The following is a 16,022-nucleotide window of genomic DNA, read 5'->3' on the forward strand; positions in this document are numbered from 1 at the left end:
ACTACATGTGTATTTTTACTAAACAACTGACATCACCACACATCTCAATTGTCTATTGTTTGAAAGTACGTGTTTAAGTGGCTGGGTCAGATTGTTAGGCATAAAATATGTGGTTTAGGACTAGACATAAAACATTGTGTGGGAGTACACACGAATTGATGTTCCACAAACGTCTCTGTTGCTGTAGGAGATGTACAAGAAATACGAACGGTTACTTCACATTATGTACGATGTCCATGTCTGCCATTTAAAAGTATGTATATCTAAATCTATCAGGCAGATTGCAACGCTTATACAATTTTATCACAAATTATTAACTTTTTCCTGGCTTTATAAAAGCGGTCGACTGAAAAGTATTTTAGGATGGCAATTAAAGCAACTAACCGTGTGAAAATAAAATGGCCATGGTTTAGTGTTGCAATATACCAAAAATCAGCTCCACATATTCCCAAATTTTAGTAAAACAAATAAACCCTAAACCAACAGTATATAATGAGATCTCAAAATAAATTAATTGGACAATATTTGGTTATAAACTATCCTTAGGTACACCTGAAACGTTTATTTAAATTCTGTTGCATCATTTGCAACAGTAAAACCAATAACAAGCACAAGATATTCTGGAGTTGCCGTTTATTCAATGTTTGTATTGTTGGCTCTGAAAATGGAAAACAAGCACCATAGACCCATATTTATATACCTTTGTTACGGGACATTCTGTGTAATGGGCCTCCAAGTGTTGTTTCGCAGATTCTCGTGCTTTAAGAATCTATAGGATATAAGAACCAGGTTATTCAGACTAGGATATATTAAACGCGGGTATTTTGAACGATGATCTACCTTGTGACCGATGGGCCAAAATGCCTCAATTTATCTCAACACCATTACGTTTTTAAATATTTTGTAAAAGAAACCTATCATAACGTTTTGTTGACTGGCACCTTTCATTGTGCATCAGACTATAACATGATATTGCATCCAATTCCAATATCTGTTGTCACTTGAAACTTTGTGGTTGTGTGCTACCTAGCGGCAAACGAAGGAAACTGCAATTATAAGGACATTATTGAAAACTATTCAACACAACGTATTGTAAACTCAAAAAATGGCGTACAATGTTTGAGGGAATATTGGATTTAACACACTATAACATCAAACCATCCTAAAAATTTGTCATTTATATAATGCTGACTATGTAAAATTCTTTCCACCCAAAGAAAATAAGCACCTGACCACTTTTATTACATCCGTGACGATATTCCAGATGGAAATGACACAGAAATATTGACTACAACATATTCTAACATCAAAACTTTATATTCCTGGCCTTGCCAATCTTTTCCACCCAAAAGAGACGTCATCAACTACTTTGATGTCATTCACGGTAATAGTGCAGACTTAAAATGAAAAGGGAGCATTGACATCAACTCGTTCTAACATCAAACTACCTTTAACAACTGACAATCACATTGCTGGCCATGCCAATCTTTCCCACCAAAAGGAGATTTCAACACCTAGAGCACTGTACCGCTGTCAAGAGGATAGAGCATACGTCCTGCGACACAGTATGGTTTATTTCAACCCACTCTAACAATAAACTATTCTCAGAATCTGAAAATTATATTGCTAACAATATCAAATCTCTCATAGTTTGCTTGAATTTATGAACATATAAAGAAGTAAATAATAAAGGTTTCACATAAATTACAAAACTATGTTTCAAAATAGATTATACGAACTAGAAGTGCTTTTAACATTATTACTGTATAATTTAGTTTCTACATTGTTTTCCTTACTTCTGACTTAACGGGACTTATGTACGTCAACATTGTTGAATCCAGATCCCCGTAATAGAACAGGAAGCTGGAGTTTTCCAAGAAGGTGGAGGGATTTCCAGGAAAACCGGGTATCAAACTGGAGCGCATGCGCACCAGTGCGACTATTTTGGCTGTCAATGTAAGGCTGGAGTCGATGTACAGTGTGTGGTTGGGTAAATAAACGTGGAAAACCAGTACCACGCGCCCCGAGTGGTAGGAAGGGGAACTACGTCATAGAACGGGCTACACAGAGAACTCCCCTACTCGTATATTCAGTCTGTGTCAGTGAGCGTTTTAGAGTGGACGTGCTGTGTTCTCTCGGCGATTCCATCACTGAAAGTCGGTAAGTTACCATTAACACTTAACAGATAATATGTATATGTTACAAATTCAGTTCTCAACTCATTTTATCTGTAAGTTTCAGTTCTAGAAGTCTGATGTTAAACTTAGTAAAACAAAGTGGAGAGTTCACCACCTTAGAAGAGACCCCTAAATCCATAAATTTTATTTAAAATTAAATAATTATTAAGGTACTTTTATACTCCAATTATCTAGGTCATTTAGACGTTTTTATCATATTATGAAGCTCTCCTATTGTATCATATTTCTTCTGACTAACGAAATACAAATAACAACATAATTATTTCGTATAGTTAAAAATATTCTCATTCAAACACAAAATTATGTATAATTATATTTACTTACAAAATTGCAAGTAATAATTCTCATTTAAACAACATACAATGCATATTGTAATTTAACATTACGCTTCTATTTCTTACAGCTCACACATCAACAATACTTCTGGAAATATCACTGACCTTTAAAGTAGTCTAACCATCTTTACAGTTTATCTTTTGGAACGTCTCTTACCTTTGTAATGAATCAAAATCTTCTCTGTCTCTTTTCTCCAAAAAATATGTATATTAAAGCAACTACCTCATAATAAATATTAATTTGTAAGGTTAAAGAAAATTACTATTTGTTTATAATAACGGATATATTGATACATTAATCCTGATTTTCTCACAATCGTATTATTTATTCTCAGTAAGAGTATAAAGCTAATTTGAAACGTATGGATCTGTATAGCACCATTTTATTTAATAATAAAGTATACTGTAATATTTCGACCCATTCTGTCAATCAGGTTTTAAGTAAAGTCATTTTTGCATTATGATGTTTGCATAAACCTTGGCGGGTTGCTTCTCATATGATGGTGTAACTACTAAGTGACTAATATCTATATTGCCGTTTCTGAGGTAAAAATATCATAGTGCAAGGGAAAGGCGCTCTCTCTTTTATTTTTATTTGTTGTTGTCCGTATGGTGTGTTCTGTGAAACAATTTCCCAATGAGTTTGTCCAACCCCAACAGGCTACGAAGAACATAAGGTATATACATACTTATATGCGTATATGTATATATGCGTCAACAACGTATAGGCTATACGATATCATATATATGTGATATGTACTCGTACATATACATGTGATGTACATACATGTGAACACCAAGTTGAATAAAAGAAAAAAATTACATTTATTGTAAGATTTGTAAGTGTAGTAAATTTAAGATAGAATAAATAAGTTATATTATATAAATAAGATTCATTATTGAGTGGAGAGTAATTTAATAATTATATTTATAAATTTCTTACACAAGTAGAGATCACGCATACAAATCTTAATCTGATATTATCAACACAAATAATTCAACCTCGTGTTAAGTTAAAAATTTTAAATAATAATCGTTCTGTGTCTTGAATAAGAATTGAAAGCAACTTACGGAATTTAAGCTGCAAGTCTTAAGAATCAAGATGTTTTGTGGTGGAATCAAGAAACCGCCACCGTTTCCCTACACCTATTAACATATTCATTATTTATAGTTCTTACACTTGCGTAGTCAATTGTTTCTATAATAAAAATAAACGCAGAGTGACCACTTTCAAATAAAAAACTTTAAATTTAACTGTCTTTTTCATGTTTCTAAATATTTTGATACTTCGGATCATCCCGTGCACGTTTCTCCGTACACTATAATCGCTCGCTCATTGAATATCGTTCTCAGGTATAACGTTACTTAAGGCCTGGTGATATAATTATTTATAAACGCTGTATTGATATTTTGTTTAAAAAATATTCCACATAAGGTTTTTTGTGTGTAATGTAGTTACTCAAACATTTTTAACGTTTTAAAATAAATATTTACATATAAATAAATAAGCAAGGACTATTACATAATTTGTTTATCCACAACAATCTAAATTACATTTTGTTTTACGAAAATTATACCTTGAATTTAAAACTCTCTCAAATACAACAAAAAAACATTAAATTTAAAATATATACTGTAAATATTTTGGCTGTAATTTAGATCAGATCAGCTTCAAATGTGATCATTTTCTAGTGTGTGCCCGGTTGCGTGTACTCGTATATATACGAATGCGTGTATTTATTTCCGAAACGATACAATATTTGGGCCCCGCTAAGTACACACACTAATCAGCGGAGACCTGTTTACCAACATTACACAAATGCAATAGCTAAGTTTTAATCTACGAAATTATTAAAAATGTTAATAGTCTTAGTGGCACAGATGTGACTGGTTGCACTCAAGTGGCGGTAAGCACATGTCTATAATCAACATTACAGTGTATTCGAGAACTGTACGTACACCAGTAGGCTACATACATATTCCAAGTACAGAATATGGTACATTATAACTTGTGATGGTATACACAAAATTTTACTACTCTCGAGGGTAGCAAAATATGTACGAAACAGGAATATATAATGTTATAAACCTAGATACACTTCCATAGCTTATTTAATTCTCTAAGAAAAAGGCTTTTATTACATTCATGCCATTGTTATATTTCACTGACCAATTGTCTCATTAATGATCGGTCCGTGTATATTTTGTGGAATGTTTATGTTATTGTTCGCTGTATTCAAACACTGATGCAAACCGCAAACTAATAATGACACTCACTTCAGATGGCAAATGGAACACGTGTGTAAACTAATGAAACTCTTTGTTCTGATTCATAGTTTTAAGGCGAATAAAAATATCGAGGAATTTTCTTTGCAATATACATAACGTCCTTCCTCATTATTATGATACGTCAAATGGTGCAACCGCATGACAGATTGGTAATGGATTCGAACCTGTGGGATACTAGCCTGTAACTAACAACAAACTATTTCTTTTGCCTCCATGTGTTTGCTTTCCAAATATATATAGAAAATTAACAATTTTAGAGATGTTGCCTCGAAAAGTGTTTTATAAATATGTATAACCCAATATGAATAAACCTTTTAACACTTTTTTAAACTTTTATTTTTCTTACAATGTACATTTCGAAATCTGCGATTTCATCTTCAGGTACTCTTGAGTAACCTTAAAAAAGTGTTAAAAGGTTTATTCATATTGTGTTATACATATTAACAATTTTATTAAATAAACGTTTTGTATGTACACATTTGCGTATTTGTAATTTTATGTACTCAAACTGTATGTGTGTATATGGTATTGTGCAAAACCCAATTTACACCAATAAACCTCCATCTGTAAAACACACACACACACACACAATAAACAAACCAATACCCGGTTCAATAACCATCGCCTAACCCGATTCTTTTGTCGATCGACAATGCACAATATGGCAACACCGCTTTACATAAGAACACGGGCAGTATCAATCCACAATATTATTGTCCTCCCCGCTATTGTATCAGCAAGAACTGACTGACAGCACGATCTGGCAACAACGCGACTCTATTATCGCTTTTTAACCGCTGGTGCATGTCAGGAGGATGGGATTCTGCAATTTACGACGCTTAACAAACAGTTATTCCGTTAGATATTCTGGTACAAGAATAAAGCTCGACAGCTATTACTGCCATATACAAATCATACTGCGTGGACATATCTTATAAGTCTGAAGGTTAGCACAATACAAGAGGAGCGAACTTGTACAAGCGTGATATTTGGACTTCGTGTATACTGAATAACCATTGTTGTCTGACTTGGATTCGATTCCTAGAGAAGGAACAGTAAGGTTGTCAGTGTGCTCAGAACACTGTCAATAGGAATTAAACCTGGTCTCTCAACATGTATTTCACATTACATAGAAAACATTATATTGCATACAACTTTCACAATCAATGTATAATAAACTAAACAGAGCCAACCAACACTCATTATAAACACGTAGGACATACATTACACTAAATCGATCTAAAACACACAGGAAATCAACATTATTGTATACTACACATAGACCCTACAATTATCATACATGGCTCCACTGGTAGATTTACCAACAGACTAACTGGTTCGGACCAAATGAGCGGTATCTAGAAAATTAAAGTCAGTTACAATTTCTGATAAGTTTCAACGCAAATGCAGAAATAATATATGTCATGATAATTAATAACGTTATTAGAGAATTTTTATTAAATAAAGCACAAAAAGAATTGTTTATAGGAACTTATACTGTTTACTTTGCTATGCACTAACCATTTTCTCACAGTTTCGTTGTAAATAAAATAATATATTTACATAAGTGCTTCATATTCAATAAAAAAAATCTTTCATATGAATCATTCTTTTCTAATTTTTTTACATGTCATGATATAAAATATCAACTACATTCACTCTAGACGGTCATGACATAATCTTTCTAGCCGGCCCAAGACAATCGTTGGACTTGGTCTAACAAGACGATACAAAGCATTCCTTATTCTACATAACACTGAGATCCTTAATTAAAGGGCAAGGTACAGGTATTCGCACTAATTGTAAAGACTGACCATTTTCAATTTGTACATTTTTTCCTCCATCCCTCAAGTATTCCTTCATTCTGGAATCATTTTGCTGGAAATTGGTATAATAATGTACCAGAAATTATTTTATCAAAATATATCAAAATCTTAAAAATAAGATAGTATCCTTAGATGACGATAATTGACTATATCGTACAGACAGCCTCACCAAAGATGTAGCGTCCCTATTGTTTGCTTTAATAGACAATTATATTGTTCAACAACTGTTGTAACCTTCTCGCCAAGAACACTGTTGATAAACAAACCTTCTACACAGCACAGATAGGGTTAGCCTTTACCTTACAAGTTGAAACGCTTTGTTACACTAGACTATAAATTAAAGTAATATAGAGATCTATATTTTCTGTACATGTTTTAGGCTTGTTATTCAAGCCTATCGGAAAAACGCAAATCAGGTTTTAGCCCCAAATACAAATTTGAATGTTGAAATAATTTATTAAAGTTATGTATCGAGAAAAATTGCTTTCCAAAAGCTTACATGAAATTTTAAAATACATTATATAAACATCTAAATTTAAATGCCCCTGACAACTACAACCTTATTGTTTGCTATAAATAATAAATAAACAAATGTATGGTTTTTGGAAGTTTTTTGATATAACAAAGATAAAACTTACGAATTTGATATAAAACACTGTCTTATTCTCAATAAAATCAAATATTCTTTTGGCAATGTACTATTAAAGGCTATATTAACAACCCAAAAACTATGCTAAACTTGCTAAAATCGATATTTTGCAATAAATTTTAAAACTTGATTTATCTTTGCGTTTAAATTTGTTTTAAAGACTAGGGATCTGTCGTTAATTGAAAAGAAAACACTACGTTTCGATATTTGCAATTACATCTTTTTCTCAGATGGAGACAAAGACCTACTACTAGGTTAAAGTGAAGAAACCCTAATAGCCACAAACTAGGTTTTTTTTAAAGGTTAAAAAACAAAGCTGTAAAAATTTTCAAACAATATAACATTGTATAATTGCGTTAAGTTATTCAAACACTTTGGGGCGTCATGCTTAATATCACTCCACCTTTCTCTCTTGTAAACTTATTTTATAATATTATACATATATATCTCTATTCAAATCAAACATTTTGTTCTTGTACAAAACAAATATAATCCAAATTCAAGATATATTCGGACTTTCAGTCTATTCATGAAGTTTGTTTGTTTACAAACTTGATTTGGTAAGCCGTCCGAAAAACCTTACACACCAATCAACTCCGGAGGAAATGCCTCATTCAGTAAATGCGGATTATTTTCGTAACCGGTTTATTCCCTGGGCAATAACCGGATAGAACCGGATAAAGTCGGTTCAGAGAAACCAAAGCACCAGCCTGATTGTTGGGTTTACTGTAACCTCTATTGAAAGCTTCTGATAGTAATGAAAGGTTTCTGATGCCCTGATACCCGTGTTTATACTATTTGATTATAGAAATGCCTGTTATTCGGTTAATTGGTGCAAAGCGGTATTGCATTAGGTTATTAGGTTCAGTGGGGCAAAACAGATTTACCTTAAACTAACACACTGTATTCGTAATTACTACACCGGCTAAAATAACTACACCAGATACTCATATGTAGGTTAACCTACAGAACGATAATTTACTTATATTAATAAACTTGTTTGATTAGTTTCGATCATGTTTTATTCTCGTTGTATGGAATGACGTGTTTTGGTATTTTTGTAGAAGTCCAAGGAAGATTTAAAAGGTGGAAAAGTTTCTCAGAATATTTATAATATTTACGACACATAATCCATAGTTAACTGATCCTAAACAGCTGTTCATGCTTTCAGCTAAAGTTCGCTAAAGTGGCAAAACGTTTGTTTACATTTAACGTTTAGAAACTATTGTGCTATACAGTGCCTGATCAGTAGTGTTTTGCAGATTGCAAAGACCAAGTTTCTATCTAATTTTTATTTAAGATTACACCAGTGACGAATAACCATATCTAATGCATTGAAATTAATATTTAACCGTTGACCTAAAACCCACCTTCATGAAGCTATGATTGTTTGGCACATAAGGGAAACTGGTTGTCTATCTTAAAAATTTTACTGTAGCTAAAGGAAAAGCAAATGGATGGCACACCCTTCCCCTTAATATCAGAAGCAGAATACAAGCGACGGAATTAGTGCATTTTGACTAAAGTAGTCTTTATAAGCGGACAAAAAAGTAAACTATCACTATGGCACTTGAGAAATCTTAGACAGAAAGTAAATTAAAAGAGCCGAAAGTAGACTTTTTAATCGAAGTTGGTTTTTGTTGGTATATATTTTTATGATCAGTGCACAAGTCAAACTCAACTATGGCACTTGAAATACCTTAGATAGAAAATTAACGTAAACAGACGGAAGTTGATACATTTTGACCAGATTAAGTTTCCAAGACTTACATGTATATATTTGTTCAAGCTACAAAACCTAAAATAGAAAGACTCAACATTCTATTTACGTTTTAAACATCCCAACCATGGATAGTAAAATATTATTTACATGATATGTCTTCATATTTTTAAAACAATTGTAGGACTCCTTCATTTTTTTTTTATTACACTATAAATGCTTTTACTAAGTAAGCTATAGCCTTCGATTTTGAAAATTGCGTGTGAAGTTGCGGGCAACTGCTAGTATAATAATTAATGTTTTACTTAATTCAAAACTGATGATCCTACTTAACACCTGTTGAGTCAATATGTATTTTCACAGCAAGACCAAACAATTTCAAGATTTTAATTGTGTTATCAGAGTTTTTACGTAAGCACTTAGATGGTAGTTAAAAGTACTCGTGTGTGGATATTTCTCTCTTAATTTACTATTTAGTTATTCAATTTTTGTAATACATTTGACTACCCATTTTTTAAATGTGAATTCTTTTAAATTCAAACTTTACACGTCAGTATTTACTATAGGTTTTTACAAAGTACAATATTTATTATAATTTATGACTAGATTGTAAAATTATTCTTAAAAAGTATAAATCCAAATTACAAGTTTTATTGTGAACTATTATAGGCTATTGCAATAGTCCTTCGTAATAAACAAAAATATCCAGATGACTACAATGACGTAGCCTGTGGATAAAGTGCGGCTCTCTAAACGATTAATTACGGCTTCTGCTCCCATGAGGTAAAAATAATCATAAATTAAGAAGGAACTCGTCGAAAATTGAAAACATGTTCGAATGTTGAAGCTTTTAAGTGAATTAATAATTCCAGTTATTTCTGGCTAGTAAATCTTTCTTTTCTAATCTCGAGTGACATCACTCGACCACCAGTTCACAGTTCACATTAAATCGTGCTAAGTATCTCATTTATTCTAATCAGAATTTTTAAATTAAAGATTAGCATTGCTTTATCTTTTTATGGTGAATTAATTGCTGGTTTTCAACAATTTTAGAAACACATTAAGCTTTTTTGGTCCACAGCATGACTAAGAGTGTAATTAGAGTGTCACAATTCTTTAATTAGCTATTTGATTGTGATCTAGATTGTCAGTTTCATATAGTCATTAAACGCGTTATGTAAAACATGTATCTGTCGAAACGAAGGCATTGAATCCACTTTATCTGAAAGTTTTACAGTTTTGGTTTGGCATAACACTTATTTTTATATCCACCTTGATCTCAATCCAACATGTTTTTACTTTAACTTTTCACTTACACTATAATATAAAATATCGCGTTTTTTGTATTTTGTTTCTCTATATGTCAACTTAGTCTACATGAAAATTTACAAAGTCTATGATAAATTGTTCTCATCGCATTATATGAAAAGAATAAGTATGGTGTAAGAAATATTCAATTCTTCAATTCAATTAATTTATTTAATTTCAATTAAACTAATTTTTAATGACAAAAATGGATTATACCAGTTTAAAAATAACAGTGATGACAAGCGAAGAGAAAATCAGTGAACCGGATGAGAAATGCAAGGAAATTGTGTGTGTGTGTGTGTGTGTGTGTGTGTGTGTGTGTGTGTGTGTGTGTGTGTGTGTGTGTGTGTGTGTGTGTGTGTGTGTGTGTGTGTGTGTGTGTGTTTTATAGTGCTTATTTGATAAGTTAAAAATGTATTTATTTATTATACGCAACAGGCATAACCTGCAAGGTTAGAACTACTTCAGAGGTCGATAAATAATTCATCCGTGTGTTTCCTTCCGAGTGCTGTATTAAATATAGTAGTTCCGTAGGTTTAGGTTATGTGCAGCTTTCCCACCCTGCCGTGGAACAGAAGGCGAGCCGCTTTCCCGCGCTTTCACTCCTAAACAGCAATTGATAATAATCGACTGATTGCAACTACGACGTCATAATGGCCTTTCGGCGACCACTGAAGTGGCCAGTTACTATATTTTGTTAAGTATGGAAAGTCTTGTGTTACACTGCGTTTTATTTAAATTATAGGGTAAAATTTAAACGAATGAATCTAAATACAGAATGTTAAGATCTATTTTCTTCCTAAGAGGTTTGCTCAGTATTCTACCATAATATTAACTACCTACCTACAGTCATTGACACACCCAAGTTGCATACACGAATGTAAGAATTGACTTCCTGTAGTTATTGTATAATAGGCTAATAAATGTACAAAAATGAATGAATTATGAATATGAAGGATCGTTAATAAAATCCAAAAACCAAGGGATCTGACCAACAAGGACTTGGATTTTAGCTATACATAAAGGCTACCGAATTATTATTTTTATTCCTATATTCCATCCTTTTGCGACCCAATAGACACTACATATCATCCTGGCTGTATTCAAAGCGTCCATGGCGGTACACAGAATGCAATGTGGTGCGTCCGGGTCGGGGAGTCGATGAAACTGTACAACCTAACGTTAAAGTTCCTTGTACATTAGTGTTCCCGTATATTATGACATATTTCTTACATTCTTTACTTTTTATTGTATCAAAATACAACTACATAGTTGCGTAAAATTCTACACTTTGTATCTTTAACACAACACTTGAAAATATTCAAGTTTACTCCTAATATTATATAATAACTGGCTGGTAAAAAAATAAACTTTTCTCAAAAACAAAATACAGAAAGAATAGTTTATTTTTGTATGTCGGCAGTTGTAGCTGGACTCCATTGCCTCACCAGACAGGAGCGGCACTACGGCGTTGTGCGGGTCATTCACTTTATATTTACAACTCTCCAAGCGGGCGAATTTCACCGTCATAAGCCATAAAAGTGCCTGGCTATGTCGAAATGCTATTAAGGCACATATGGCAATACCATGTCAACTGTGTTCCTTTGGTACATCAAACGCTCCGATAAATTTGTGTACTACAATATCATATCATCGTTTCTCATCAAAGTAACATCATATATAAAGTACAACTGAAAGATAATGAGAGTTGTAGAGGTTTTTATCTAGTCCCATTAACAGTTGTTTAGTTCGAATACCTTATAGTGTTAATATGTATATATCTACTGCGTTTACATATTTACAATATTAAAATGTTAAGATTATTCTACATTCATATGATACGATGATGTACTAAAATGAATTTCAAACAAATTTAATTTATTCAATATTATTTTTAATTTACTTATTCTTGAAACAGTTCAATATTGTCAATCAATAAACTGTTTAGTTATTATTTATGTCAATAAGATATACAGTTATGAATTACATACATCTATTTCAAGAGGAACAAAATTGCCTTTTCATAAAGTTCTCAGATTTTTTAATTTGCTTTGTACGACTGTGTAGCGTCTTAACAAAACTGTGGAAACCCTATCCTTTACCTTCATCCATTGTTATTGAATTATTATTACCGTGAAAAGCAATTGTACACAACAGTTGTCCCTACTCTAATACAAGAGTTGATTTTAAACAAATTAATCGTATTAGGACTAATTAATAATAATAAATAGAAAAGCTTAATTAGTCAGCCGAAACTATGAAGTAGCAAAGTCTAACATAATTGCCAACAAACGACCTTGCTCTTAATAGGTTATGTTGGGTTAGGTTAGGTGCAACCTTGTCTCGAGGCCTCTTACGTGCTGGAATGATCAGCTGTGCACAGGTGATAGCCCGCGCTGGAGCACAGGTAGCCGGCAAAACAACAGGTGGTAGGAAAACATTACTGCCAGTGACAGTATTTTATTTTATATAGTCCGTTTAGATTCTTTGTTTGTTTCTTTTATAACGGATTAGAAATAAAAGTAATTCTTTCATTATTTATTCAACTATATTAATTATTTATTAAGTGTAATATTATGGGCTTTTTTGTTATGAAACACAATAAAGCTGTTTTATAGGTTAAATAGCTTCAAACTCAGAGGAATGAGATCAAACCTTTAGCTTTTAAAACGTTGGCACAGTCCAGTACTCATCAGCGTATTCAAGAGAAAGGCTTGAGCATCCGGTATCAACTAAGGGTCTGTCTAAGGGAAAAACACAAAAAACTGACAAACATATAATTTAACTAATTGCTTTAGTGTTTAATAAATTTATACATTTAATGCAGTTTTACTTTAAAAGTTCACAGAAACAAAAGTATCGATTTAGAACTAAGAGAGCTAGATCGGATGCTTCCACACGGTCTAAATTATGGATGGTAAGTCCATTAGATAGTTGAAACGTCACATTACTTATAGTCTTGGTTCAGTATCTTGCAAGTGTTTTTGGAAATTTCACTGGTGGAAACTGATTCGGAATTATTCCAAGATAGGACTAGTACACATAAAATATTAAACAAAGTAAATATACAAGGCTGATTCATGTTTTTGTAGCAAAATAGATAGGAACATATCTTCATCCACGTTTACTAAGTAAAGGACTAGGAGGATGTGGTAAAGCCTAAAAATACATAACCTAAAAAAGAAGATACGGATCTATTTCCTGTTGTAATTACGATCAACTGTACGTTTCAGCATCCCTTGCAACTACATTATTCATTAACGAAACTATTTGTTATAAATAAATATATATTTATTTATTTATAATTTATTACTAGACATAATCACAAATTAATTGCCCACTTGAGACGTCGACACACTAAATTGAAAGGAATATGAGTGTGAGTGTCAAATGTGTGTTTAATTCATCTTTGTTATTGGCTGAGATCTGTTGTTTTTTCGCTGGTATCATTAACTAATAATAGACCAATTATTAATGGTGCCAAGATTGTCCTGCAGTGTCCCATGATTTATTTATAGGCTATTGAAAATGCTACCCAAGACCTACAGAAGGCTCCATAGTGAAGTAAGCCTGAACATGTGACTTAAAAGAATTCTTTCTATCTTGTCTCGTTAACAGTATTAACAAAACAATAATTAATTAAGTGAACGAAATACTTCATTAAAATATGGGAAATTTTAGTCCGTCAAAATTGGCACAGAATGTTAATAAATTATACCTTTCTAATATCGGTGCTCCTCAGACCACTAGATTATAACAATTCACCAAGTTCTGCCACAAATTTGGTGAATACATTTCCATGAAATCACCTTAAAATGTAAATAGATCAAAAGTAAATACACAAATACAGCCCTAAAACAAACACAAAACAGTCATATTTACAATTTTGTGTAATAACAAATTTTTACATAATTTTATAGTTTAAAATTGCATTTCCACTTTACAAGCAATAGTGGCTCAAAATCAGAATGGCGCCAAAGGTAAGGCCTTGCCCCCAGCGGGGTGCCTCCTGCAAGGCCTCCTACTTTCATTTCTCTCCTACTTTCCGGGGAGAAAGAAGGAACCCGTATAGTTGAAAACACTTCCACGTTGTCAAAATTATATTAACATCTAACAAGGATATTTTATTGACAAAGTCTAAACAAACCAGCTCTCTTATTGAAATATTTTAAATACTAGATTTTTTTAGTATACGAGGTCTAAATGAAGAAATGCAACGGGCCATTGAGAAAAATGAAAATAAAATAGGTATTAATATTATTAGTTGTAAAATAATATGAAATACGTCTGCCTTAGAACACTCTAAAACCATTTTCAGTGGTAAAAGCAAAACTGAATAACATTCGTTGAAACTAGTGAAGGAATACACAAATAATATATTTAAAAAAATTAAGCCATCAGTAGTTTATTGCCAATTTTCAAAACAGATGCAAAAATAAGCAGATACAAAATAATTTCGTATAATTAAGAGGAAAATATTCTATGTGACAGTTGTATTATCGTAATTTGTATAAAACGTATTTATTGAAACTTGGCTAAAATTTGTTTGGTATTAGATTATGACTATGATTGAAACAAAGGAAATATTCAGGTTTCCCGAATCGTTTATGACATTATAGAGAGTTTTCTTATTAACTGGGCTATAAGCTACGAATTGAACCGGGCGGACAGAAAAATTGACAATATCTGCACACATGCATACGCAGAGATTAGAACCTTTCATTTTTCAACGGAAAAATCCACCCATCCCCATATCCCCCTTATAAGATACGCTCCTGTCAAAATGACGAAGGCACTAGCAATTAATATAATAGAAACATATTAGCTACGACTAATGGTGAACAGATAGTAGTCCCTAATTTATCAACAAAGCAATAGCTATTTTCTTTGTTTAATGATGAGGAACCTTCTAGACACCGTTTATTCTTATCTTAGTTCATTATAAGTCCAAGGTCATGCTATCACCTGCAACAAGAGTACACACCTCATCATTAACTTTAATTTAACTTAACTTATTATTAAGTAAATGTTTTGCTACAGTTAAGTTATACTTTTCTAAAGGAACAAGTCATAAGTTTTTCCAGAGACAATTATGATAAAGATTTGGTAACATTTACTCTACCTGATGCTTCTGAAAGGGAGGTTTCGTAGCACCCCTTGGATTAAGCGTCCCTCAGGTGCTAAGCATCATGATCAGAATGTTGCATGTTCAACGATTCAGCTTAGCTTTTGCTTTGAAGAAGAACACCTCTAGAGTAATCTTTCTGCTTGCTGGTTTTCAAACAGCAAATAACCATTCCCCCATGTTCTGGCATCATAATGAAAATGTTGCACGTTCAACGATTCAGCTTAGCCTTTGCTTTGAAGAAGAACACCTCTAGAATAATCTTCCTGCTTGCTGGTTTTCAAACAGCAAATAACCATTCCCCCATGTTCTGGCATCATAATGAAAATTTTGCACGTTCAACGATTCAGCTTAGCCTTTGTTTTGAAGAAGAACACCTCTAGAATAATCTTCCTGCTTGCTGGTTTTCAAACAGCAAATAACCATTCCCCCATGTTCTGGCATCATAATCAAAATGTTGCACGTTCAACGATTCAGCTTAGCCTTTGCTTTGAAGAAGAACACCTCTAGAATAATCTTCCTGCTTGCTGGTTTTCAAACAGCAAATAACCATTCCCCCATGTTCTGGCATC

At 32.6% G+C, this 16,022-nt stretch overlaps 1 protein-coding gene across 1 annotated transcript in view; it reads left to right on the forward strand.

The window, feature by feature from the left end:
• The first annotated feature begins 2,074 nt into the window (after nucleotides 1-2,074).
• Nucleotides 2,075-16,022, forward strand: part of LOC124354520 (sodium-independent sulfate anion transporter-like) — a 65,065-nt gene continuing 51,117 nt past the window's right edge. The window contains exon 1 of the mRNA XM_046805046.1: nucleotides 2,075-2,160. The gene's annotated coding sequence lies outside the window, so the exon portion shown is untranslated. The remainder of the gene's footprint in view (nucleotides 2,161-16,022) is intronic.

The sequence above is a fragment of the Homalodisca vitripennis genome, chromosome 2 (assembly GCF_021130785.1).
Source record: "Homalodisca vitripennis isolate AUS2020 chromosome 2, UT_GWSS_2.1, whole genome shotgun sequence".
Lineage (NCBI taxonomy): Eukaryota > Metazoa > Arthropoda > Insecta > Hemiptera > Cicadellidae > Homalodisca > Homalodisca vitripennis.